At 41.3% G+C, this 25,856-nt stretch overlaps 1 long non-coding RNA gene across 1 annotated transcript in view; it reads right to left on the reverse strand.

The window, feature by feature from the left end:
• LOC109265858 (uncharacterized) overlaps positions 1–25,856 on the reverse strand; it is a 73,351-nt gene that overhangs the window by 23,104 nt on the left and 24,391 nt on the right. The window contains exons 7-8 of the long non-coding RNA XR_002079385.2: positions 15,425–15,505; positions 13,362–13,404 (exon numbers count right to left, since the gene is read on the reverse strand). This is a non-coding gene — a long non-coding RNA (uncharacterized LOC109265858). The remainder of the gene's footprint in view (positions 1–13,361; positions 13,405–15,424; positions 15,506–25,856) is intronic.

The raw sequence follows: 25,856 nt of genomic DNA on the forward strand, positions 1-25,856 counted from the left end.
CTTTCCCCATCTGGGATAGGATAAATATTTACCTAAAGTTTCTTCTAGTGTCTTAAAGTGGTTTGATTTTTCATGTTTTACTTTCTAATTCATCTAGAATCTACTCTGTTGTATAGCAAGAATGTAAATGAAACTTTCTCAAACACATATTTTCTAGTGCCATTTATGAAATAATTCGTCCTTTTTAATATTAATTTCCCATAAATTAGCATCTATTTATGTACCCTACATTGTTTTCTATTCATTTGCCTATCACTGGTTCATCTCGTATTTTGAAGTCTTAAAGGTCTGGTCATTCCCTTCTCACCCTTAAAAAGTCATATTTTTCAAACTGTTTCTATTCTAAATTGTTCCTTCCTTCAGATTAACTCTAGAATTATCTGACCAAGTTCCAAAAATTCCATTACATACACATTCATGAGCTAGTTGCAATCCCAATATTCCTTTCCCCTTTCTTCCTGCCAGTAGGGCTCCTGTTTTTTCAAGGGAAGAATGGCCATAGCCTCTGACAATAAATTTATTTCCCAGACTCTGCTGTAATTAGACTAAACAAATGAATCAGTTTTGACCAACGAGGCAGTGATGGCTTAAAAATATGCTCACAAATTCTTTGGTACTCTTCTCCCCAAAGGGTGGAAGGGACAGTGTTAGTCTTGCAAGGCTAGTTTATACAGTAATGTGATTTCTGCCTTGCTCTCTCTTGGATTGCTTGCTCTAAGGGAAGCCACCTGCCATGTTGAAAGGATACAACACAGAGACTATGGGAGACACCAACGTGGTGGTTAACAGAGGTGTCCTGCCAACTGCCATATTGGCAGTGAACCATCTCAGAAGTGGATCCTCAAGCCTGGTCATGCCTTCACACGATGGCAGCCCCTACCAGCATCTTAACTGGAACTTCATGAGAGACCCTGGGCTAGACCCACCAGCTAAGCCTCCATGGCATTCCTCATCCACAGAAACTGTGAAACAATAATTATTCGGCATTTGTTTTCACTTTATTTAACCCCTGCAGTAGTCTCGTGGTTGTTGTTTTTGCTGTTTTGCCACTGTTTTGGAGGTTATTTGTTCCACAACAATAGATTACTAATACATAGGTATACGCAGAAGTCTTCTGCGGGCTCTTTACCTTTCCAGATAAATGAGAAATATAAGGCTGGAACCACCCTTTCTTTTCCTCTTTTCCTCCTTACGTATTGGTGTGATGCCTGAAGAATAGCAGCCATCTTGCCACCATGAGGCAACAAACATGAGTGTGAGAGTTGGTGCATTAAGGGTGACACAACAGAATGACCGAAAGCTGGATGCTTAAAGATATTGCTGAGCGGCTGGAACAATAAATAAACACAACCAGCTGGTAAACAAGTCTTACTTAAAAACCAGCAAGTCTCTCTCTCTCACTATGTGAGGGAAATAAACACTTTGTTTGATGTACCTTTGGCCAATTAATTAGTTACTGCCACCCAAACTTTCTTAACGAACGGTTGGGGTCAGATTTTGCTCCATGGTCCTGGTTCCACAGAACCTCCTGGTTCCACAGAACCAGGTATTTTGTGAATATGTTTAGTGTGATTTTAGAGCGATGAAAGACAAATGTTAATAGTTCTAATGCAACAAATAAATTTAAAAAAACACATGTAGACTTCCTTCAAAAACTCTGAGCTTGTAGGAATAATGGAAGGTGAATTAATAAATGACAGCAGAATCTAGATTACCTCAGGGAAAAATGCTTCAGAGTATTTAGCATATGAACAGACTCCCTTTTGCTGCACTTTTTTTGTGCTGATGTAGATTAACCAGTGGTCAAATTGCCGACACTGGGGTATTGATCACAATTCTTCAAAATGCCCATGAAACACAAAATACAGTAAAAAAAAAAAAAAAAAAAAAGTTTTTTTTTTCTAATTCTACAATCCTACATTTTGAATCCTACACTCTGCACTTCTTTTAACAAATAATTAAAACCAGCTATCCTTAAAACATTGTTCATTCAGAAGTGATCTGTCGCCAGTATCCCCCAGCGAGGCCATCCACTTATTTGTCTCTCTCAGGACGTTATTTAACCTCTGAAACGTGAAAATATATGTTATTTTATTTCTAACTTACTACATTTTACAGTGTATATTCTCAGAAATGGTGCCATTCTGCCAGCTACCAGAATGGGTAAAATGTCAAAGATACAATGTCAAGTCATGATGAGAATGTAGAGCAATCAAAACTCTCAGACCAGAGTGTTAACTGCCATTATTAAATGGAAATGTTGGACGACTGTTTAGTATCTGCTAATATTGAACATATGCATACTCTTTGGCCCATGAATTCCACTCCTAAGTATATAACCAACCGAGATAGTACCTATGTTCACCACAAGATATATACAAGAATGCTCATAACAACATTATTCATAATAGGCAAAAACTGTGAACAACCCAAATGTTCATCCACAGTAGAAAGGATAAATGAACTGTGGTATGTTCATCCAGTGAAATGCTAGAGCAATGAAAACAAATGAACTATTGCTCCCAACAACACGGACTCTTGGAACCTCAGTGTTGAATGAAAGAAGCCAGACAAAAAAAGCCTATATACTGTATGATTCCACTTATTTAAGGAAGCGTTTTCTTAAAAAAAAAAAAAAAAAAAAAAATGACCAATCCAAATAGTGATGATAGAAATCAGAATGATGAAACAAACAATGATCAGCCTTGTCAGGATAGGAAGTGAAATGAGCACAGGGAATCTTCTGGGGTCTGGTAATTTTTTATTTCTTTACCTGGGTAGGGCTTTCGTGGGATATTTAGTTTGTACTTTGTAAAAAACCATCAAAGTGCATGTTTTTCTATCTATATGCTATGCTTCCCATAAAAATGGTGCCACTGCTTCCGACTTATTCCTCCAGTATAATTTTTTAATGCAATATATTTAAGTGTTAATATAAAGCAGACCAAGTTTGTGACTCATAGCAACTTTTGCTTCAACAAACTGAAGGTAGAAAAAAATTGAAACCGCTGTTCTAAAACAAAATAAAACAAAACACAAATAGTTGTCTCATCGGTCCCAAAAAAAAAAAAAAAAAAAAAGATGAAAAACTGGGGCAGTATGTTTTTGGGTAGGACAAAATAAATATTACCGGTAGTTTCCCTTTCCTTACCCCTTGGGCTAAATTGGGCCTCAAAGGAAGGGTGATAACAGAAGAGATGGAGGGGTTCACACTCTTGCCTTGCCTTCCTGCATCTGACGGAGTGTGGAGTTGAGAAATGGCAGTACAGGAGGCTGGCAGATGGCCACATGTGGGTTCTCTGTCTATCTTAATTTGAATACAGTTGGTTTAGGTTGACCTGCTTCCCAATATTAGCACTGGCACACCTTGTCCACTAGAAGTGTGGGTGACCGTAAGAGCACCTAGGCCAACAGTTGCTTTGGACACCTATCAAAATTCACCTCCACGTCCATGACTCTGACTCTCAGGTGAGATTTAAGATTTAAGAAAGATTTAAGCCCCTGTCCAGTTCTGTGCTGCCTCTCACGTTTGCCCATAGGCACACACTCTCTAAGACAGTATGAAGAATGCATGTTAAAGATGATTTCTCTGGCTCTTAGGGTTTTATTGGAGGATTTAACTGGAAGTCAGATGTCCAAGGTGGTGAGGTTCCATCTTAGAGATTGATTCTGAAAACCAGATGTCTCCCCAGAGTACAGGAGTTCTGACTTGCACTTAATTTTTTTTTCCCCTATAAAAACCTACTCAGAATTTGGCCAGAAAAAATAATTTCAAAAGATATATGAAGCAGCTTAAATATTTTACAATAAAAAAAAATTTATCCAGGTCTAGAGAGATCCACATAGACTATGTGATAAGAAAGTGTTGTATGTTTATAACAGTTTTCACAATTTTATATACGGCAAAGCTATTTATCCCCAAGAGGGAAAATGGCATGCACCTTTACTTCTTCAGGTGCCCTGAATTTGGAGGTTTAAAATAGTTCTTTGTTGCACCTCCCTGGGATTTTGACAAATGCTTCAGGCTATTGGAAAACTTTAAAGGGACTTAACAAGAAACGGCATTGCACCATTTTCTTTTAATCTGTGTACATAGCTGTCTAGTTATGGCTAGCTTTAAACCACCCAAAAGCTGGGAACATTTTAAATCCTATTTGCTTCTTGAGTGGACCACTCATTAATGTGCTTATCTGCTTGCTTACTTCTGAAGTTAAATCTTATTTCTACATCTACTTTTCCTAATAATTTTTTGTGTTGATTTTTTGGGCAAAATATCACGTTTGTTTGTTAATTGTACAGTTCCCAGACTTTGGAATATGTTTAAAGACATGTTTTGAATGTGCAAGGCTCAACCCACACTTAACTTGTTTCGTCTATGAGGTAAATACCCCAAGCTTAGAGTTATTTTTCAAGATACTGTTAAGCACTAAGAGCGCACATCCTACCCTACCCCTACTTCTCCTCACCACTCCTGCCCCCCAAAATAAGCCCATTTTCATGCTTCTCATAAAAGACTCAAAAAGGCTTTGAGAACACATTCATTAGACCATGAGTCACCATGAATTCTTCCAATACGCTTTTTCTTAAAGTTACATTCTAGAGATCTAATACGCTTTTTCTTAAAGTTACATTCTAGAGAGAGCCCCATACGCATCTATCGATTTACAAAGCAGGACGCACTCTCAGCTCGCACTTCTGGGTCTGCCTCCATGTGGAGGGGGCCATCTTCTCACATCTCCAAGGAGTCCTCATCTAACCTTGAGAGCTCAGGCCATCCCTACCCTGTACCTGTGCTTGCTTTCTCAGTTCTGCTTTCTGGATCCTCTTTTGAGCAACATCTTGGAAGTAATTCCACTTTCCCTTATATCCAAAGATGAGGTTGTCTTGCTCAGTAAGCAAATCCAACAAGAAAACTCTATCTTCATCATGTGCACTGACATGAGAACGACAGACACGTGGTAACGGCCGATTGGCAGTGGAGGATGGGGGGAGCCGGCAGTTAGACGTTCATTTAGAGTAGCATAACCCCCACATTCATTTATTTATTTATCATCCTGATGGGCTTGAGAAAAGGCTTGAGGTGGCTACGTAACCCCATCTCCAAAGATAAATGTAATTAGTGCTTTTGGGTCATAGTGATTTGGGAAGGGGCTAATTATACCATCAAAATCCTTCTGTCCTTGCAATAACCTACATCTAAAGTGAAGATTAAAGTTATTCAGCCTTTGAAGAGAAGCTTTTTGTTGGGGGATTTTCAAGTATGCTTGTCAGGTATATGCCCGTCACTGGTAACATCTTCAGAATATACTTGTCGTCTCTCTGACACCAGTAAATCCATTCGTTCCCAGCTGTAATTTATCTCTTGATAAATCATGCTATCAAGTTGAAGTGTGAAAGCAATACCCTTAGGACATAAAATACCACTGAATCCACTGTTTGGTTAATTTATTACTATTATTAGGGAACTGACAGGATTACTTTAAAAATCGAGTGCCCAGAGGCCCCAGATTTCTATCAGGTCTTCAATACTGGCACAGTGTTCAATCATACCCAGCTGACCCAGCCACTTCCCTCAGCCTCCTTCTGCTCCCAGTCCCTTTGGAGAATCCTTCTGGGAAGGGAGGAATGGCTGAGCCGGGCACAGGCTCTTCCGGAACATTCAGACAGATAGGTCTGACAGTCAAGAGATAAAGCCTTGAGGCTTCTTTCTCAAGGAAGTTGTTTGCTTTCTTAAAAGGACTGCCTCTCTATTCAGTCCCTGACAGCATGGCTTTATGTACGTTGAGGCATAGCACTAAACACTGACGTGGTACAGCGACAGGAGTTCCAAGCAGGAGGCAGCAGACGTGACTTGAAATCCTAACTCTGGCATTTACTAGCCGTGTGACCTTGGACAAGTTATTTAGTTTCTATCGCTGCAAAATGGTGTTAATAAGAGGATTGCTGAGAGAATGAATTAAGACAGGTAGAAATGCTCGCCTCACAAGAGGTGACCAAAAAATGTCTGTTGCTCCCTTTTAATGCCATACTTTTTGAAGCAGATGTTATAGGGATGTGTCAATGATCTTAATTTGTCAACCATTAGTGATTATCCAATTCTCAGTCATACTCAGGTTTGTTTTAATTGTGGGATTCGACCCAGCATTGGGCATTAAGGTACACGATAAATGAAGACACCTCCATAAGACTTTTCTCACATCTTCGACCCTAATGAAATGTAGATTAAATCCCATTAAAACAAATGCCATAACCGACCCCAACCTTGCAAAAAGAAAAGAGGGCGGAGAGGGCCTAGGAAACAGAATACAGCCAACCAAATAGTATTTCAAACAGCAGTTAAACTTTTCAACATTCTAGTATGAACATTGTTGTAAGAGGAAATGCCCAGTATAAATTACCAGCGAGCTGGTTTGCGCACACAATGGCGGCAGTTCAAGAACCTACTTAAGCTTCTGCTACTGTGCTCTGTACTCTTTCCAGCCTTCTCCTTGACAAGCCACTTCCATTGCCACCTCAAGACCTTTGCGCTTGCCTGTCTCCCAGCCTAGGATACTTGTCCCTGATCTCATCTAACCTCTGTCACTGCTTCATTAAGACCTGAACTCACCATTCTGGGGGGGGCCTTTATTAAATACCTCACTGGAATGGTTCTCATACCCAATGCTCATCCATTAATTGGCCCCTTACCCTGCTTTTTCTTCATAGCAGTAAACCTGACATATTATTTTTTGGTCTCCTACTAGCATGGTAGCCTTTAGAGCCCAGAAGATATTTGTCTTATTCACCACTACTACAAATGTCTAAAATTATGCCTAACCTATAGTGGAGACTGAGATGAAGAAAGGCTGGTGTCCTCCACTATCACACAAGTTCAAAGCATCCTTCTGCAGCCCACAGCACTTCAGTTCCTAAAACCATATGTCCCAGAACAAAAGCAGAGCAAAGCCAAGCAGGCACCCCTACCCAGACTCATTCAGATTCCTATAATCTCTCGAAAGTCTACAGTCATCTCCTAACTGGTCTCCCTTCCTCAAGGTTATGTTATAATTTCTTTTTTTTTATCCACCCTACAGACTTCCTTTCTTGTTGATTCTGGTTTTGTTTCCCTTGTGTTGGCTTGGTGTTTTTTATTGAGGTATGATTGACATACAGTAAGTTGCCTGTACTTGTATAATTTGATGACTTTCGACATCTGTATACAACCAAGAAACCATCACTGCAATCAAGATAACAAACAATTCTATCACTCCCAAAAGTTCCTTCATGCACCTTTGCAATCTCTCCTTCCCACCCCTGCCCCAGCTGCCCCAACCCTCATTCCCAGATTAGTTTATATTTTCTAGAATCTTATATGAATGGAATCACACAGTACGTACTTGAGGGTCTTTTGGGGGGAGGGAGTGCTGGATGCTTTCACTCAGCATAATTATTTTGATATTTATCCACATTGTTGTATCAATGGTTCTTTCTTTTATATTACTTAGTGGTATTATACTGAATGGATATACCACAATTTCTTCAGCCATTCACCTGTTGATAGACATTTGAATTGTTTCCAGTTGGGGGCAACTGCAAATAAAGCTGTTATTAACATCCATGTACAAATCATTGTCTAGACATGCTCCCCTTTCTTTTGGATAGATACCTAGGAGAGGAATACTGGTTCATATGGTACATGTACGAAACTATTTTCCAAAAATAGTTCCATTTTACATTCCCACCAACTGTGCATGAGGGTTCCAGATGTTCCACATACATACCAATACTTGGTATTCTGACAGCAACATCTAAATGAAGGACAAACCTGATCATGTCACTCCTTAGAATTACCCATGATTCCCCACCCACTGCAGAATAAAGCCCACCTTTCTCAGGGATTTTTACAAGACTGCCTCCCAGCACAGACACGCCTTCCACCACTTTTCTTTTTTCAATCCCAGCCCCCAGACCTTCTCCACCTAGCTTACAGCTTCCTCAGTCTCCCACAACCACAGCACCCTTGCCTGACTCTGGGCTTTTATACAAGCATTTCTCCATTCTTTTGCTATTACGGGCTGAATTATGTCACCCCCAAAATTCAGAGGTTGAACTCTTAACCCCGAGTCCCTCAGAACGTGACTGTATTTGGAGACAGGGTCTTTAAAAGAGGTAATTAAGTTAAAATGAGGTCATTAAGATGGGCACTAATTTCATTTGACTGGTGTCCTCATAAGAAGCGGAAATTTCATGATAGACTCTTATAGAGGGAAGAAGATATGAAGGCATAGGGAGATAACAGTCATCTATAAGCCAAGGAGATGGCCTGGAACAGAATTTTTCATCATGACCCTCAGAAAGAACCAACCCTACTAATACCTTGATCTTGGACTTCCAGTCTCCAGAACTATGAAATGACAAATTTCTGTTGTTTAATGCACTTGGTCTCTGGTATTTGTTATGGCAGCCTGAGTAAACTAATGGATTCATGTCTTCAACTCCTTCCCAACCACAGGCCCAGCCCACTTGTTTTCTCTTCTAATTCTTCCCCCACTTCTCTTGCTCAGATTTAATACCTCCCCCCCCCCTTTTTTTTTTTATCTTTGCCATGGTACTTTGTTCATGCCTCTCCTGGGAATTTGTGTAAGGGTCTATCTTCCACTCTAGGCTACAAGATTTTCTTGAAGATTTTTTTTTTTTTAATTTGCATTCTGAGCTGTCCAGATCAGTCTCCTAACTCAATAGAGCCTTTTATGTATATTTTTTTCACAAATTCTCTGGAACTAGGCTGCTCACTCAGATTTCTTTCCCCCCACAGCTTCCTACTGTCTCTTAAAAAAAAAAAAAAAAAAACTCCTAGTAATTTCCCTGTGTAGGAAACTATCCCAAAGAGATTTTTGAACAAGTACATAAAAATGGATGCACAAGAAAGTTCTTCAGAGCATTGATTATAATATCCAAAAATTGCAATAGGCGTTAAGTGTTGTTCAATAGAATTAGTTAAATAACTTATGGTATGTCTCACAGAGGGATATTGCGCAGTCAATAAAAATGATGATGCGGATCTATGTTAATTGACATGGAAAAAATAACTATTATTGAATGAACAAAACAAAACAGGATACAGAACAGGATGTATAGTATGATATGTAAACAAAGTCATGTATAAGTATAGCTCTAGGTAACCACGCATACAGAAATATATGGAAGAACATTTCCCAAAATGTTATAAGAGTTAAATCTGGATGGTAAGTTTTCACACAGTTTTTCTTTTTTCTCTGCAATTCCAGAAATGTGTAGCTTTTTGAAAGTAGGCAAGAATTCATTTTATGACCAGAATGAAATAATAACATTATTTCATTTAAAATATATATACTAATAAAGAGGAGAGTAGCTAGGCTCTACTATTCTGCTAGATCAACGCCTTCACCCAAGCATGGAAAGGAGGCAATTCTTCTCATCCTGCTAATTAAGCTTCCTGAAAGCAGGTCAGCCCTGGGTGCAGGCCACACAGATGGGCATCTGCATGGCATGATTAGGAGCTATTGAGCTGCTCTGCCCAGCCTGCCCTGGTCTCATCCTTGAGCCCTGCAGTCAGGCTTTAAAAGCCTAAGTTTCTCATTATTAGTTATTCCATTTGGATACTTCAATTAGGCAGCTGTTAAAATTCATGGGGAAAAAAAAAAAGCTATTATTAGTTAAGGACATGATAACCCAATTAATTCCCCCAGCAAAAGGCTGAACCATTAGATTATTATATAGAAAAGGAAAGAAGGGGGAATGGGCAGGAATTGGTGATAGGAGTGGGAAAATCCAACATAAACACACTCAGTCCCTGGGGAAAGTAGTGAGAGGGTAACCCACAGAAGGAGGGCCTTTAGTGATAATCACAACTAGTTTGCGAATGGTAGGACAAAGCTCGCTCCTCAGTGGGACACAAATAGCTAGAAACCGCACTCCTTAGTGGGACAAAAATAGCTGGACACGAATATCCTGAGACATTTTTTCAAAGAACCAATCACACACACTTTGATTCTCCATCAATACACGCTTTCCTTCCTTTTGGCCACATCTGAACACGTGGTTGATGGCCATCAGCTGCAGACCAAATGGGACAAAATAATATTGTGATGCGTTACCCAGTGTTTTTCATTCCCTGTATTTTCTGCTAACCCCTTTGTGGCAGATTATGTTTTCCCTAGATGGCCATACCAATATATGCCCATATGCTCACAGTGTGGCATGGACAAGCCTCCCCATCCAGAGGTGGGATCAGTGTTCTTTCTCCTTGAATGCAGGTGGACCTTTGTAACTTCCTCAACCAATGAAAGGACGCCGTGTGACTGATGAGGCTTGTCATAAAGAGCAATATGGCTTCTGCCTGCCTCTCTCTCTCTCTCTCACCTCTTGCCCCTGGAACCCAGCCACCATGTTCTAATAAAGCCCATGGCACATGATGTGGCCACGTGAGGGTCTTCCGGCTGACCTCACCAGCTAGGCCCCCAGCCAACAGCAACCTCCAGATACTGCATTTATAAGCTTTATGATGATCTCGGCCCCACAATGTTGATGACTTTCAGCTGAGGCCCCAGACACAGGAAGAGAAATTACTTGTCCTCATTGCACCCTCTCTGAATGCCTGACCCACAGAAACCATGAGACATAACAAGTATTTTTGTTTTGAGCAATAAGTAACCAGCATACTACCCTACTCTTACCACTGCCCTCAGACTAGGATGCTAAAAGAGAAAGGGGTCAATTAGTTTTTGAGTTTCAAAGTAGTTTTTCAACAATCGTTTCTATGATGATGGCTTAAAGGAATTAAATTTGGAACCTAAATATCCTGGCATTTGACTATCAAAAGACAAAAGCCCTAAAGAACTTAGAGGCATAATACTTATGACTTAGGCAAAAAATTCAGAAAAAGGCAAGATAGGAGTGAATTTTCCAGTCTAAGAAGATACTAAAAACAATGTTTTAAAAAATTTTTGTGGAAGAGAAGACAGAGTCTTCTGAAACTTCACTGCTGGAATCCAGGCAGTGTAGACCAGAGGTCTTGATGGGTATCTCAGTAAACGCCAAAAGGATTGATGAAGAGGATCAAGGATGGGGATAATCAGACATCTCTTGCCCGCATTGGTTAATGACGATCTGGGACCAGACAGGGCCCACAACAATCCGTAAGTTCTAAGGGCAACTTAATATCAACCATGAGGAGAAGGAAAGAGTGGAAAAAAAAAAAAAATAGGATTCACCTGAGACTGATCATGTTAAATATTGTGCCATCAGTAGCGGGGGATGATTGAAATACTGTGTAAATTTACTTACTAGAATATTAAGTGACATTATTTATACATTAAAGTTATAGCTTAAGGAATTTGTACATTCTTCACCATTTTGATATTCACCTTCCCTGATAAAATTGTAACCTCCAGGAGGGGGAGAACATAAATGGCCCAGAGTACACACTCAATGAATATGTTTTAATGAGTAAATAAATGAATAAAGAATTCGAAACAGCTCTGTTGTGGAAATCAGAGGCCATGAATCATCTCACCTCTGTTTCCAACAAGCCAGGTGGCCTTTAATAGGTCCCTAACTCTCTTGGGGCCCAAGGGTTCTGAGCTATAAAATTAGATGATCTCCAAGTATACCTCCAACTCTCCTATCCCACTGGACCGTAAGCTACTACACAACAGGAATCAAGATCCAATCATTTTTTGAGCCCCAGGACCTAGCATAGGGCCTGGTAAATAGCAGGCACTCGATAAATATTTGTTGAAAAATGAGATGAACATTACGCTAGGTTTCAAACCCTAATCAAGACAATGTGTAATTTGGTTGCCTTTTCAAGTACATAAATGTTAAATGAAAACTAAAGAGAAATAACAAACCGAGAATGTCATAATGTCATTTTCACGGTACAGCAACATTTCCTAACTGCCCAGCATTTAAGGAGTAATGGTTTCATTGCCCGGGAGTCTGACACGGTGATTTGCTCTGACTTGCATCCCTGTTATTCTGACTGACAGCCTCTCTGAGCTGTCTTTTGGTGGGCAGTGGTTGCCCCTGGTGCATTTTTGATCAAAAGTACATACGTCCTGTCATCTTTTATAATCCTCAGAACTTGAAGATTGTCTTTTACTTAAGTTTTCTGAGCTGAAATTAGGTTTGAATAATAATCAGGATTGTGGATCTTCCAAAGTAAAGGTACTTTATGAGAAAATGCTATCTTACGATTCTTCCAGGCATAGAATTTCAGAGTTGAAAGATTTTCCCATCCCAGGATTTTATCTTATTAATATTCTCCTTTGCAATTCAACTACCAAGAACTGGAAAAATCTCTGATTGTCCTCCAGCAATGGCATTAAAGGCTCCTCATAACATACAGCACCAGAATTGTGCCATAATTTAGTGAAATTGAACACTGCTCTGTGACTGCTAATTTTCCATCGAGATGATTCTGTCTCTAAGCAAGAAGAGAGAAGATGAAAACTTGATAGGAAAAAAAATCCCTTTTTCTAATTACTGTGAAGATTTTCATATGCTTTAGGGTAAACACACCATTTTACCTTTGCCCTTATTTTTACCACAAGGTTCTGCTAAAAATCCTTTTGGCTAGAATGTCAAAACTGAGTTTCTCTTTTAATCTTCCACTTGGAAAACCCAGTTATAATTGTATAGTGATGATGCGCTCTGTTCTAGGAGACTGCTGTATCAGCGTATTCATTTTTAACCTTTATTTTCAATTATTTGCAGTTTGGGATTTAGTTCCCAAAGTCAATTTGGGAGACTTCTTCTCTTTTAATAAAGGAAGCTAATTTACCCATTCTGCAGTTGCCAAACAATCACATTGAAAAATATGAGCATATGCATGTTCATAGACTCATTCCAGAGACTCTGAGTCTAGAAATATGCTTTTTAAACTTTCCTAATATGTTAATCATTAACGTAAGGTATTATTTTGCCATTTTCTATTAATTTCAACAGAATCTCCCTGTGCCTTTGCAGTGGGATTAATACAATTGGACTACAGATCTTCTGGATGAAGTGGGTTTTTCTAAATAGTCTTGTAATAATAATAATAAGTATCTTTCTTAAAGAAGGCACCCATTAGCACCATTGAAGTCAACGTGTAGTTGCTTCCTTGCCAATATTGGTAATTCAAGGAATTTTAACACCTGTTAGAACATAAAGTCACATCTCTAATGTGGCAAGTCTTACTCATAAGATTATCATGTTGGGAGAAAGTGGACTGCGCCTGATGGGATGTGATTTGAGAGTCTCCTTCCTCCTTCACGTCTACCCCACTATGCAGTATGAAGTACACATACTACTCATCCTTTTGACTTAATGAGATCTCTTTTAGAGTGCAAACACGTTACCTGAGGATCACGATATATTGTCACGTCACGGCGTGTGGAACACCTAGGAATTAATTTCAGAAATTAATGAGTTAGGTATGAAAGGTTTGGGCTTTGAATATATACATATATATATATATTATATATGTATATATTTTATATTTTTAGCAACCCTCTCCAATAGTATTTTATACATGCCATTATTATAATTTTTTTTTTTAGCATTTGTTTACCTTTAGGTAATTATCTTTGCCTAGGCTCCCTAGAGATGAGTCTGAGGCAAAGATGAGGTGCAATTCCAGGGAAGCGACCATGAGGGAGAAGGGGAGAGAGGAAGGGAAGGAGGACAGGCATAAACAAAGTGGTGGATTACTGAGCTGGCCACATCTTCCTGGAAAACACAGTCAGCTATTCAGTCACATGACTCTCCACCCCTCCTAGTCAGCTGTGTGGAACCACTATACCTGGAACAGTCCACGCAGACAGGAAAGGAGGATATATCAGCCAGGATCCTCCAACTCTTGTCTACCATTGCTCAAAGGTCACCCCCCCCCCCTCAATGTGTCACCCCCCCACTCACTTCTGAGTTATGACATCCGGTCCCTCCGGGAAGCCGCTGGAGAAGCCCAGGCCAGAGCCAATGATGCACGGCTACCTCTGAGCCCAGAAGTGCCAGGGAAGTCACAGGCCTTCTGTGTTTGGTCAGGTCAGATCTGAGCCGAGAAGCCCGAAGGCCCCCACTCCGGTGGACAAAATGAAACCCATGCTGAGCCCAGGTGGTGGCGGTAGCATTCAGACTATGGCAGTGTTGGCCAGGCCGTCCACCGAGCAACCATCTAAGGCCAAGAGGGCAGGTGGGGCTGAGTAAATCTGGAAAAGTACATAAAATGGTCTGGAACTAAAATTACTGCTCTATTTTTCTTAGACAGTGTGCTCCTTGATGGCAGACATCCTATCTCACCATCCCAGCATCCTTGTATCCCCAGAATTAAGGCCCAGACACACCATAACATAGACTGGAGTAAGCCCTGTTAACGTACATTTTTTTGTAAATGCTCATCTTACCTGGTCATCCTGGGCACTAGAACACTTATGATAATTGTCAAATGGGTTCACCCATGACAAATGCTTACGTGTGGCACTTTTGGGAAGGGATTCTTTGATTTGGGCCATTATTTTACAAACAGCCAAAAGAGACAAAATGAGAATAAACACACTCCCAGGGTACTATGGTAATGAAGATAGGCTTTGGAATCTAACAGACCTAGGGACATGTTTGTATAACCTCACTGGATCTTGGTTTTCTTTTCTGAAAAATGGAGAGCATGATCCGTCTCACCGCCCTGTTGGGGAAGCGTGTGGGATTGTGCCATGTCAACTTGGTTAAGCTGGGAACCGTGATGACAACTGTTTCCCAGAGGGCTCAAGGTTAGGATTGGCCAAAAGAGAAACCTGCCCAAAATTTGGGAGACGGAAGTGAAGCAGGAGAGAGGGGAAGGGCAGGAGACCTTTCCCTGCAGTCAGACATGTGACGGTGACACAGCAGTAAGGATCCCAGCCGGTGCTGACTTCCCTCTGCTCCACACCTAGCTTGTCCCCCGGACGGCGGCTTCTGCTCATCAACACAGCCACAATCCCACCCCAGATGCTTGGCTGCAAACCACAGAGGCAGGTGCCACACAGAGGCTGTAGCTCCCCTCGGTCCTCTCCAAGTAATCCTCCCCTTGCAGTCCACCTTCAGCGACTGGACGTACTTAGTTTCCCAGATCTCACTGCGAGCTCCGAACTGCCTCTCTGGGCCAGTGCTTCAGGACAACCGGTAAATGACACCGCCAACCCTCCAGCTCCCTCTCCCAGGCTTTCACTTCCCCACCTTGCACAGGTATGTAATAAACCTGCTTTCCAGGGAGAACCCAATTTGCAGCTTTTGCTGATATCTGTGGTCCGAATACTCCCACTTTTCAAGCCATCGATATGAAGTCATTGAGCATGGAGTTGGGAAGAAAGGCGCACAAGTGCTCTCAGGAGCTCATAAGCCAGCCCCAGCTCGACCCCAAACGAGCCCCTCATCCCATGACACTCACATGGCTGCTCTCTTTCCTTGACTGAACTCAGACTCATACAGCCAGATTACAGGGTGATGGGCATTGCACTCAATACAGCACCTGGCACACAGGAAATGCTCAATAAGTTAAAGTTAGTGCGTTATAGGAACCAACCCTCATGTTGTCTTTGGTTCCAAACCAGCTAAAGGAAGGTATGTACCTGCAACCTACAAAAAAAAAAAAAAAAGTCCAGAGATAAAAGGATTTTCCAACTAACGCAAGAACAATTTTTACATAGATTAACAAAATGCTGTTTGCATCTATTTACAAATGAAGTAAGCAAATTCCATTTCCTACAAAACAAATATGAATTAAGGAAATAATAGAATATTTTGCACGTGCAGCAGTGGGGAAGGTTGCACTCCATGAATATTAAGCAGCAATTTTGTAGTTAACATTAAATGACCATCTCGGGGAGAAATTTATAGTTACTGAATCTGAGGCAGAAGCTTCCAGCTCCTTTCCCATAAACTTATTAGCAGACAAAGCCTGCCTGCATAAACTTAAATTTCAATACTGCCCTTCCCCTCCTAGTCTGTTCTCTTACCTGCGTTCTTTGCTAGCTCTGTAGTTGTGGTCACAGAATGTAAATATCTTTATCTCATCCGTGAAGCACTTTCAAAATTCAAAGCATTTGACATGTAGGATTCTTTTCTTCCTGGGCTTATCAAACAGCATGATGACTGATAGTTGCTCTTAATTTTAACCAAGGGTTTCAAGTTTATAATATTTGCTTCCCCAGCTGAGAATGACTAAATCAATGCTTACTTTGAAGTTGATTGTATATGGATTATTAAACAGTTATAAAGGCATGAAAACACACAGCAAACTATTCGTTCTCCCTCACCTCAGAATCGGCAAAACTTTTAGCCAAATATTGCTAAGAGAAACGTCTCTCTGGATTCAGGGCACATGCTCTTTTTCCTCTGCCCTGGAGCTACATTATTTGCACCAAATTCTTCATCTTCACAAAAATTCTACATCTGAAACCCCTGTGCTCTGCAAAGGACGCTTCACTGTATCACGGCTTTCTTTCAAATAACAGAGAACTTTCAGTTTCTCAGTCCACAATTGTTCAAAATTTATTGTTAAGTCATCAAGCTTATTTCTGAGATTTGGGTTCCTCTAAAGTGCACTCTCTACAAACAGTGGCTGCCTCTAATAGTTACCCAGAGGTGACTTTTTGTTCTTTGTTCTGATCTCTCTTTCTGTCTCTTTGAACTGCACTATAGCCATGGGAAGGATTTTATAAATCCTGGCTTGGATGGGACCAGGTAGAGAAGGAAAACAACCTTTGGATTAACTATCACCTGGACAAAACATCCCTTCTTGTACAGAATTCACTACTTCTGTATTCTTTCTTGAATAAATCTATCCAAATGAAGAAGGGAAAGTCCTTGCAGGCAAAAGAAATGGCAGGTGCAAAAGTGTAGGGATAAGAGAAAATATACTGCAGTTCAGTATCAGGAAATTTCCCAAAGATGGAAAGGTAGCGGTAGATTTCACAACTCCACAAAACATGGCGCCGTTTTCTGCTCCTGACCTTGGATGGGTGGACTGTCCATTGTCATCCCGGATTAAGGAAAGGTTGAGGGGGAGGAATGTGGCCAAGGGCTCCGGAGACTTCTTTGTACTTTGCACTGTGCATATGCAAAAGAATGAAGGCAAGATGGCTGCTTACACTGCACTGTTTAAATAGCTCTTGTATATCAAGCTAAGGCTTTGGACTTGGTCAGGCAGGAAATGGGAGTCCACTGTATTATTTTTAGCATGGAAGTGACGAGAACAAATTTGAGAGCTAGACTAGAGGGAAGCAAGATCCACTGGGAACCACTGCCACAACCCATGCCAAAAGTGTCAAAAGCTTGGGGGTGCTCGGGTGGCTCAGTTGAGTGTCCGACTTCGGCTCAGGTCATGATCTCGCGGTTCCGGGGTTCGAGCCCCGCCTGGGGCTCTGTGCTGACAGCTCGGAGCCTGCAGCCTGCTTCTCTGATTCTGTGTCTCCCTCTCTCTCTGCCCCTCCCCTGCTCACACCGTCTCTCAAAAATAAATAAATGCAAAAAAAAATTGTTTCTTAAAGTGTCAGAAGCTTGAACTAACGCAGTGACTGGGGTGAGGGTGGGCCGGAGACAAAGGAAGGGCTTAATAAGAAACTGAACGTTCCCTGTAAGTCGTGGGGGGGGGGGGGGGGGGGGGCTGCTTAAGGCCTCAAGGGTGACACTGAGGATCTGGCTTCGGAAAAGGGTAGGTTTCTGCTTCAAGGGGAGAGTAGAGAAGGGGGTGATGTGGGGAGGAGGGTGGAAGAGCTTGAGCTGAGCTTTGGATTTCCTAGTGTGCCAGTGGATGAACCTCCCAGACTGACCACGGGAGGGCGGGGTGCCTAGGCCTACACCATTGCCCCCCACCCCCGGGGCCTCCCTTTCTGTCTGCCCGCGCCTCCCAAGCCTCCAGGAAGGACACCAGTATTTCTGCCCGCCCCCCGCCCCCACCGCCTCGCCCTTTCTTATCCTCACACTTCCCACTCCTCGAGGGATCTGCTGGATCGAGGACTCTGCCTGTCTCCAGGGCGGAAACAACTCCCAGAGCTCCATCAACGGTTCAGAGGTGGGACTTCCCTCCTCCGGGGCAGAACCTTACCTCTGACTCAGGAGCAGCAGCGGCCCTCATAGCCCTCCCAGGCCCCGCAGCTCCTGAGCGGAATATCCCAGCCCAAGCGGTTGCAGCTGTTTCCCTTCCTTTCGCCTTCATCCCTAGTCTCCGGAGCCAGAAACCTGGCTTGTGGTCCTCGCTGCTGCTTCTCCTCATGCCCCAGCCTCAGCCCGGTTCCTCCCCTGTAACTCCTGTGCATTCCACCAGCCTCCCCCCCATCGGCTCGGGCCCTCTGCTTCTCATCTGGCCCCCTTCCCAAATCTTCTCCTGCTAGGTTGCCAGAAGGCGGTCTCAAATGCAAATCTGATCACGTGGCTTAAACTACTTTTACAAATCGGAGCACCTGGGTGCCTCAGTCGGTTGAGCCAGAGATTCCTGATCTTGGCTCAGGTGATGATCTCCCGGTTGCTGGGCTCCAAGCCCCTCATCCGGCTCTGAGCAGATGCCAGGAGCCTGCTTGGGATTCCGTGTCTCCTTCTCTCTGCCCCTCACCTGCTTGTGCACTCCCCCAACCCCCTCTCCAAATAAATAAACTGAAAAAAAAAAATACTTTTACAAATCTACATTCCCCCTGAGGACAAAGCACAGACTTCCAGGTGAGTCACAGAAGCCTTTGACATTTGGGTTTTACCCATCTCTCTGCTGTCATTTCTTAACCCTCCCCTCACACACTGCTGTGCCTGCTTCGCTGCTTTTCCCTTTTGAGCTTTGTGCCCTACCCTGACCATGTCTACCCAGCGATTTTTTTTTTCTTCATAATTCATCTGGGGGACCTTTCCTGTCTCCTCGCAGAACTAAGCGCTCCCTTATTTACCTCCTGCAGCCCATTGGCAGATTCATTCGTGTATATATCTTGTCCCCCTCCCAGACCATAATCCGTTTCAGGTAAGGACCGTGGTCTTCTCCCCAACCTTTGGCATGGTGTCTGGAACACAGTGGCCCTTTAGTAAATGTCCACTGCATCAGCAAGTGAACAGATAACAGGAATACAAAGATTCACTCCTATGCTCCTCCTGGAAACTGCCTGGTATTTCTTACTCTCTTCTAATGACACAGCATTTACTTTAATTCTGAGCTTCCTGACAGCCAATGCATAAAGAGAAACAATAAAGGATATGGCGTTCGTTGTCTGAAAAAAAGCAAAACTTTCACTTCTTCAGTAGAGACAAACTTTTTCCTGGTAATAAATTTTCAAAGGAATTCATCACATGAGTTCTTGCGCAAGGAACATTGAACAACATAATGGGCAGTATCTTTAAGCAGTTTTTACAGAAGCTTCAGAAATATTCTTCACTTCACTGTTTCCAGTATTAAATGCTTTAAAAAAAAAAAAAAAAAAAAAAAAAAAAAAGATAAAGACCTAGCACTAAAACATGATTCATGAAAGAACTTCCACTGGGAAAGGGTAAACTAATGAGCACCACATTTAGAGCTTTCTGGTGATCAAGGATATAGCTTAGCCCACATAGGAAACTGTACATCTATAAACTCTATTTCTCAAATATCAGTTGTCTCAGCGAGGCTTTGACAGGAGCTAAATAACAGCCCCAAATTGGCTTCTCTGAGAGCCTAGAAAACTCCCACTCATTCAACGGTAGCTATTTGTAGCATGTAAACTCTTGCCAGACTGAGAGAAGAATCTGGCCCAGTGAATAAAAATACAGAAAATAAATGCTTGGAAACTTGTAGGAGGAGAAGAGGCTCTGGGTTGATTGTCCAACCACAGCATTTAGTTTTTCTGCGCTTCATAGAGGCACTCAAAACAGTTACCGGTGTGTCGGCTTATCACTGGTTCCTAAGCTCTGTAAGATGGTAAGTAAACTACCTTTCTGTGTCTCGGTGTCACAAAGCACTAGTCACCCTCCCCGCTCCCCGCCTCCGCCAGCCCCGCCCACCTCTACCTACAAAGACAAATAGGAAGTCATCGGTAATTAAAGCTCTAGTAATGGGACTGGGCAGGAGGGCGAGGGGTGGAAATTGTCAAAGGTAGAGTAAGGTACAGAAACAGGTTAACAGTTCTTCAGGACGTTAAACACAGAGGCGCCTGGGTGGCTCAGTAGGTTGAGCTTCAGACTCTTGATTTTGGCTTAGGTCATGATCAGGTCATGATCGCAGGGTCGTGGGATCGAGCCCCTCCTTGGGCTCCGCACTGGGTGTAGAACCTGCTTGAGATTCTCTCTCTCCCCCTTCTCCCCCACTCGCACTCTCTCTCTCTCTCAAATAAAAAGATAATAATAAAATTAGAAAAAAACCCAGAATGTTAAACAAAAAAACAGCTCATTTCAGTCAGCCCAAAAAAAGACTTTCGCAAAGACAAAAAAAAAAAAAGCAAAAAAAAAAAAAAAAAAATGTTGTGACAATTATTTTCACATCTAAATTTGCTAAATATTGAGACCTCTGGTATAAAGAAAATGAAAGAACGCTAACTTCTAAAATAAGCTGCTAAAAAAATATCAGCAAAGCCGTTTTCTAGAGCAAAGTAAGTGGATGTTGCTTCAGCATATTGATTGATACATAATCCAAACATATTGACTTATGTGTAATTAACAAAAGAGTTTAATTAATCTGCTGATTGAAAATGTCATCAATCTTATTCAAGTGAGTTTTAATTCAAAGATAATATCATCATGAGTATTATGCTCAAGTAATTTTATTTAATTAATCATAAAAACTTGTCCTCACGTATGGCTTTAGCCTCAATAAATCATAAAATAGCTGACAAATTTTCTTTCTAGGAGAAAATTAAAGATATCAATTTGAGGCACTTTATTTTATATTATTGCTTGATGTGTTCTGAAATGAAAATGATATGTTTCAAAAGATATCTTCTTTCCTTTTCTCTCTACTTACGTAATCACATAGGATGACAATTCTTTTGTGAGCATTCCTGTATCCGTGAATAAAATAAATGTCTCTAAATTATTTTAAAGGAAAGGCTGTGTTTTCTCAGGCTTGAGAAATATCTGAGCTTGTTTTTCTAAAACCTTGGCAGAAAAAACAAGGGCCAACTACTGAATAATCATTCAAATGACAAGTCTTCATTAGGTTGAATTACTGAAATGAAACTATTCCAGTAATTGTCATTCCTCCCTCATCCTATATAGCAAGCTAAAATGAACAAAATACACTTTGGGTCTAGAAAGCAGATCCCCCAAAGCCAATTAATGCTCCCAAGCTAGTAGGATACTAATTAGCAATTATTTCTGCCCAGTGATGCCCAGGCATCCTGGGTTGCTAAATTTTCCCCGTGTCCTAAACCACCAGAGAACACTCGTTGAATAGCGATAGTTCTTTCTAGGGTGGCTTACAGAATGCGTCTGTACCAAACTAAATGCCGTCCTTCCTCATCCCTGAGAAAGATCACTTGGTGTGGACAAGGAGAAGCTACAACAGGTATGGGCTTTAGAGGCAGAGATTTAACAGAAAGAAGGAACTAAGTTGTACCTGAACAGCCTACGAAGGGTGACAAGCAATGAGAAGGAAAGATAGGTGGAAAGGAGATGTGGTTTAGAAAGACATGGAGGAGGAGGTGTGGGGAAGAAACAAGGAGAGAGAATGCCTTCTCCTCTCCACCAGTGTGAATCAAACTGCAGTTCATACAGTGGGACCTAATTAAACCAAAACTCGCTCTCCAGGAAACCCCAAATCACTTGGAGATCCTATTGTCTTTAGTGATCTCAAATGCCAAGAGAGCGTCAGTGGTGTGAAGAAAGGTAAATCCAATTTGGGGGGAATTCCAACACATTTTCAGGATGCTTGGATTGCTGCCATAACCCTCATTTCCTCCTCTAAGTACAATCTTCCTAGAATAAATGAATAAATCTAGCAATTTTTTTTCCTCTCAGAAGGAAAAGCTTAAAATGTGAGGTGGGCTAAAAATGTTTTTAGCCCACCTCATGTAGTGTTCATAGGCTACAAAGCCCTTTAAAATTGATACATGAAAGTTCTAGGAGATTCACTGGTAAACAATGGTTCTCATGGCCAGCACATTTTTCTAGAGAAGATGACATGATTTTTACCTCTATTGAATTAAATCTAACAAATATTTATTGAGCACCCATTATATCCAAGGTAGTAGGCTGCGAGTAATAGAAAAGTCACATATAAAATAGTGCCAGCCTTCAAAATTTTTGCCACTGGAAGGATGAAAATGGAGAATAAAATAAGACAAGTACACACACTAACAAATGACTCTAACAGAAGCAAAATAACGTAAGCGCCATAAAAAGATACAAACAAAATGAAATAAGGTGTCAAGGAAGGTGTCTTAGTCCGTTCTGTCTTCTATAACAAAGTACCATAGACTGGGTGGTTTATAAACAACAGACCTTTCTTTTCTCTCTGTTCTGGAGGCAGGCAGTCTGAGATCATGGTGCCGACATGGTCTGTTCTGGTGAGAGCCTTCTCCTTAGTCATAGACTGTCAACTGCTTCCTGGATGCTCACAAAGTGGGAGAGTGGAGAGGAAAAGCAAGCTCACTGGTGTCTCCTCTTATAAGGGCACTAATCCCCTTCAGGGGGGCTCCCACCCTCATGACCTCATCAAATCCTAATTACCTTCCAAAGGCCCCACCTCCTAATAGCATTACATTGAGGGATAGAGTTTCAGCATCTGAATTGGGGCGGTGGGGGGAACACATACATTCAGTCCACAAACAGAGAAAGAGAGGATACCTAGTTTATTTGGGGGGATTAATTCACTCATTCAAAAATCATGTCATGTGCCCTGCCTACAGCCTTTGTCCTGTGCCAGGATTGGGATGCAATGCAAAACAAACAAAAGGGGAAAATAGTAAAGTACCAGCCTGAACATTAGGTCTATTTTTCTTTCAGTGGTTGATTGGGTATCTTTGTCCACATGCTCACCAATACGTAAAAGTGTCAGACTTTACTTTTTGCACACAGAGGGTAAAAGATGTTGTTCCCTATTTTAATTTGCATTTTGCCAAATAACTAGTAAAATGGAAAGCTTTTCAACATTCTTGTGTTTATTGTTCACTCACTTCTCTGCTGTGACTTGTTTTTCGTATCCTTTGACATTTTTTCCCTGTATTTTCTTTGTATTTTTCTTATTCCTTCATAGGGATTTTTTATTTATTGTGGACACTGATCCTTTCCCTTGGGCACAAAAAATACCCTCTCCTGTCCATAGGTTGTTTTTAAATTTTAATTTATTGAGCATTTTGCCTTGTGGAGTCAAAATTATCTAGCTGTTCCATAATAGAATGTGCTTTTTGATCTTTAAAAAAAAAAAAAATTCATTCTTTATCTCTAGTCCACATTTTTTTCAATTATTTTCTATGGTTTTTTTTTTTAAAACATGTTTTTCCTAGTAGTTTCTTTTCGCTTCCTAGAGTTTCATTTTCCACATTTTTGTCTGGAATTTGCTTGTGTATGGTGTGAAGTCATAATCTAATTCTCCTTTGCCTTCCTTGCCGAAAGTCAGCTGTCTCAACATCCTGGAGTTTGTAAGGTATCTTTCCCCACTGGTGTTGATATCCCTTCAAAAAACCAAGCTCCACACCTAAGTTATTTTCTGGGGCCTCTCTGCCATTCCACTGATGTGTTTATAAATTCCCCTGATGTTTTCTTTTTTTAACGTTTATTTATTTTGAGACAGAGAAAGACAGAGCGTGAATAGGGGAGGCGCAGAGAGAAAGGGAGATGCAGAATCTGAAACAGGTTCCAGGCTCTGGGCCGTCAGCACAGAGCCCGACGCGGGGCTCGAACCCACAGACCGCGAGATCATAAGCTGAGCCGAAGTCGGCCGCTTAACTGACTGAGGCACCCAGGCGCCCCGCCTCTGACGTTTTCTATTTGCTGTGCTTTTACTTTCCTTCATGCATTTTCTTGTCCTACTTTCTGTGGATTAATTACCTTTTCTTCATTTTCCTTATTTTCCTTTATCCACTTAGCATGATAGTCTATGTTTGTGCCTTTAGTAATTATGCCTAGATTTTTCATATGTATGTATAGTTAATATATATGATATATTTATAAGATATATAAAGGTATAGGGGCGCCTGGGTGGTCAGTCGGTTAAGCGTCCAATTCTTGGTTTCAGCTCAGGTCATGGTCTCACAGTTCGTGGGTTCAAGCCTCACATCAGGCTCCACACTGATGGTGCAGAGCCTGCTTGGGATTCTCTCTCTCTCCCTCTCTCTCTGCACCTATCCTGCTCGTGCTCTTGCTCTCTCGCTCTCAAAATAAAAAAAAAAAAAAAAAACTTAAAAAAAAGATATATAAAGTTATATATATAGTTAAATTTAAATTTTTCTATTAAAAGCTAAAGTTCATACACATATCTGTCTTCCTTCTAAACTAAACTAGAACCTTGTAGAATTGAACTCCCTTCAGAATCACTCCCCTGCTGTTGTGCTCTGTTTGTTTGTTTGATATTTCAGATCATTTTGTTTTCAGCGCATATGATGAACAATGCTGTCGTTATTCTCATTGATTTTAATGTCAATTCTCATTTAGATTTACCACCACAATTTATTTGCTCCCTTTGCTACTTGCATTCCACTTCTTCCTTCTGAATGTATTTTTCTTCAAACTAAAGTATATCATTCAGTAATCTTTTTAGTGAGCGTAATCTATTCAAGTTACTGTTCGTGGAAACCTTTCTAAGTCCTAGTAAGCCTGAGCTGTCTATTTCTTACTTGTACTCTTCTATTTAATTTTTTAAATAGGTAAAACAAGCATCTGACCCAAAACAAAACAAGAAGTATAAAATATCCTACTCATTATAAATGTTTAAATCCCCAATCATTTGCCATTAGGACTTTAAAAATTTATCCCGTTGCCTTATGATAACTATCACTGCTAAGAGGTAGGCTGCCCACCTTATTACTGTGAGATTATGGTCTACGTTTTTATTTTTTTCCTCCAGTGGCTTATAGGATTTCTCATTACGCTTGATATTCGCCGCTTGGACTACTAAGAGCCTAGATGTGAAACTCATCCGTCTACATCTGTCTATCACTATTTTTTCTATTTCTTAGCCTCCCAGTTGGCTAATTTTATAGTCTTCTGCTCAGGCAGAGTGAGCTTGACCAGCTCCAAACCAGTGTTTAAGTGAGTTTATGGTCTCAGGGTTCTTGTTCCACGCTGGTTGCGTGTATCTGGGCCTGGGCTTGAATGTGACCCAATCCTGTTGTTGACCCGGTAAGATGGCTTCCACCCCCAGCCTGAGGCAGCAGCTGGTTTCAGGTGGCAGCCCTATGTAGTGGGCAGCCATTATTTCCCCCCTTACAAGTAAATGAAGCACTTTTCTAGCCCAAAGTCTCACCCCAGGCACCGGGGGCCCCCGGTGCCCCCAGCCCAACCCAGTGTTTGTGGACTTAACGCCATCCCAAGATGCTGTTCAAAACATAGCCACTCCGGCCTCTGTTGCCTCCAGGCCTCCCTAAGCAAGATGGCTTTGCTTCTGACTCACTGCTCTTAGTTCCCTTTCCATTTTCAGCATTAGAGGACCTGCTTGCTTTTAGTGTGCATTTTTAATTTTTAAACATTTTACCCGGGATTTTGATTAACTGAGATGGCGAAGCATATTTTATTGTGTTCAATCTATTCTCCTGTCCAGGACATTTCTTAGTGCTTAACGTCACCAAGATTGGAAACCTGAGAATCACACAGGATTCCTCCCTCTCCCTCAGTCAGTCAGTTACAAATCCTTATTTATTCTCTTCCTAATGACCTCTCAATTTCATGTCTTCTTCTCTGGGTCACCTATTTACTGTCAAAGCCAGTTCCTTGGCTTA

This window comes from Panthera pardus, unplaced genomic scaffold, assembly GCF_024362965.1.
Source record: "Panthera pardus isolate Hobbes unplaced genomic scaffold, ASM2436296v1 HiC_scaffold_1, whole genome shotgun sequence".
In the NCBI taxonomy this organism is placed as follows: domain Eukaryota; kingdom Metazoa; phylum Chordata; class Mammalia; order Carnivora; family Felidae; genus Panthera; species Panthera pardus.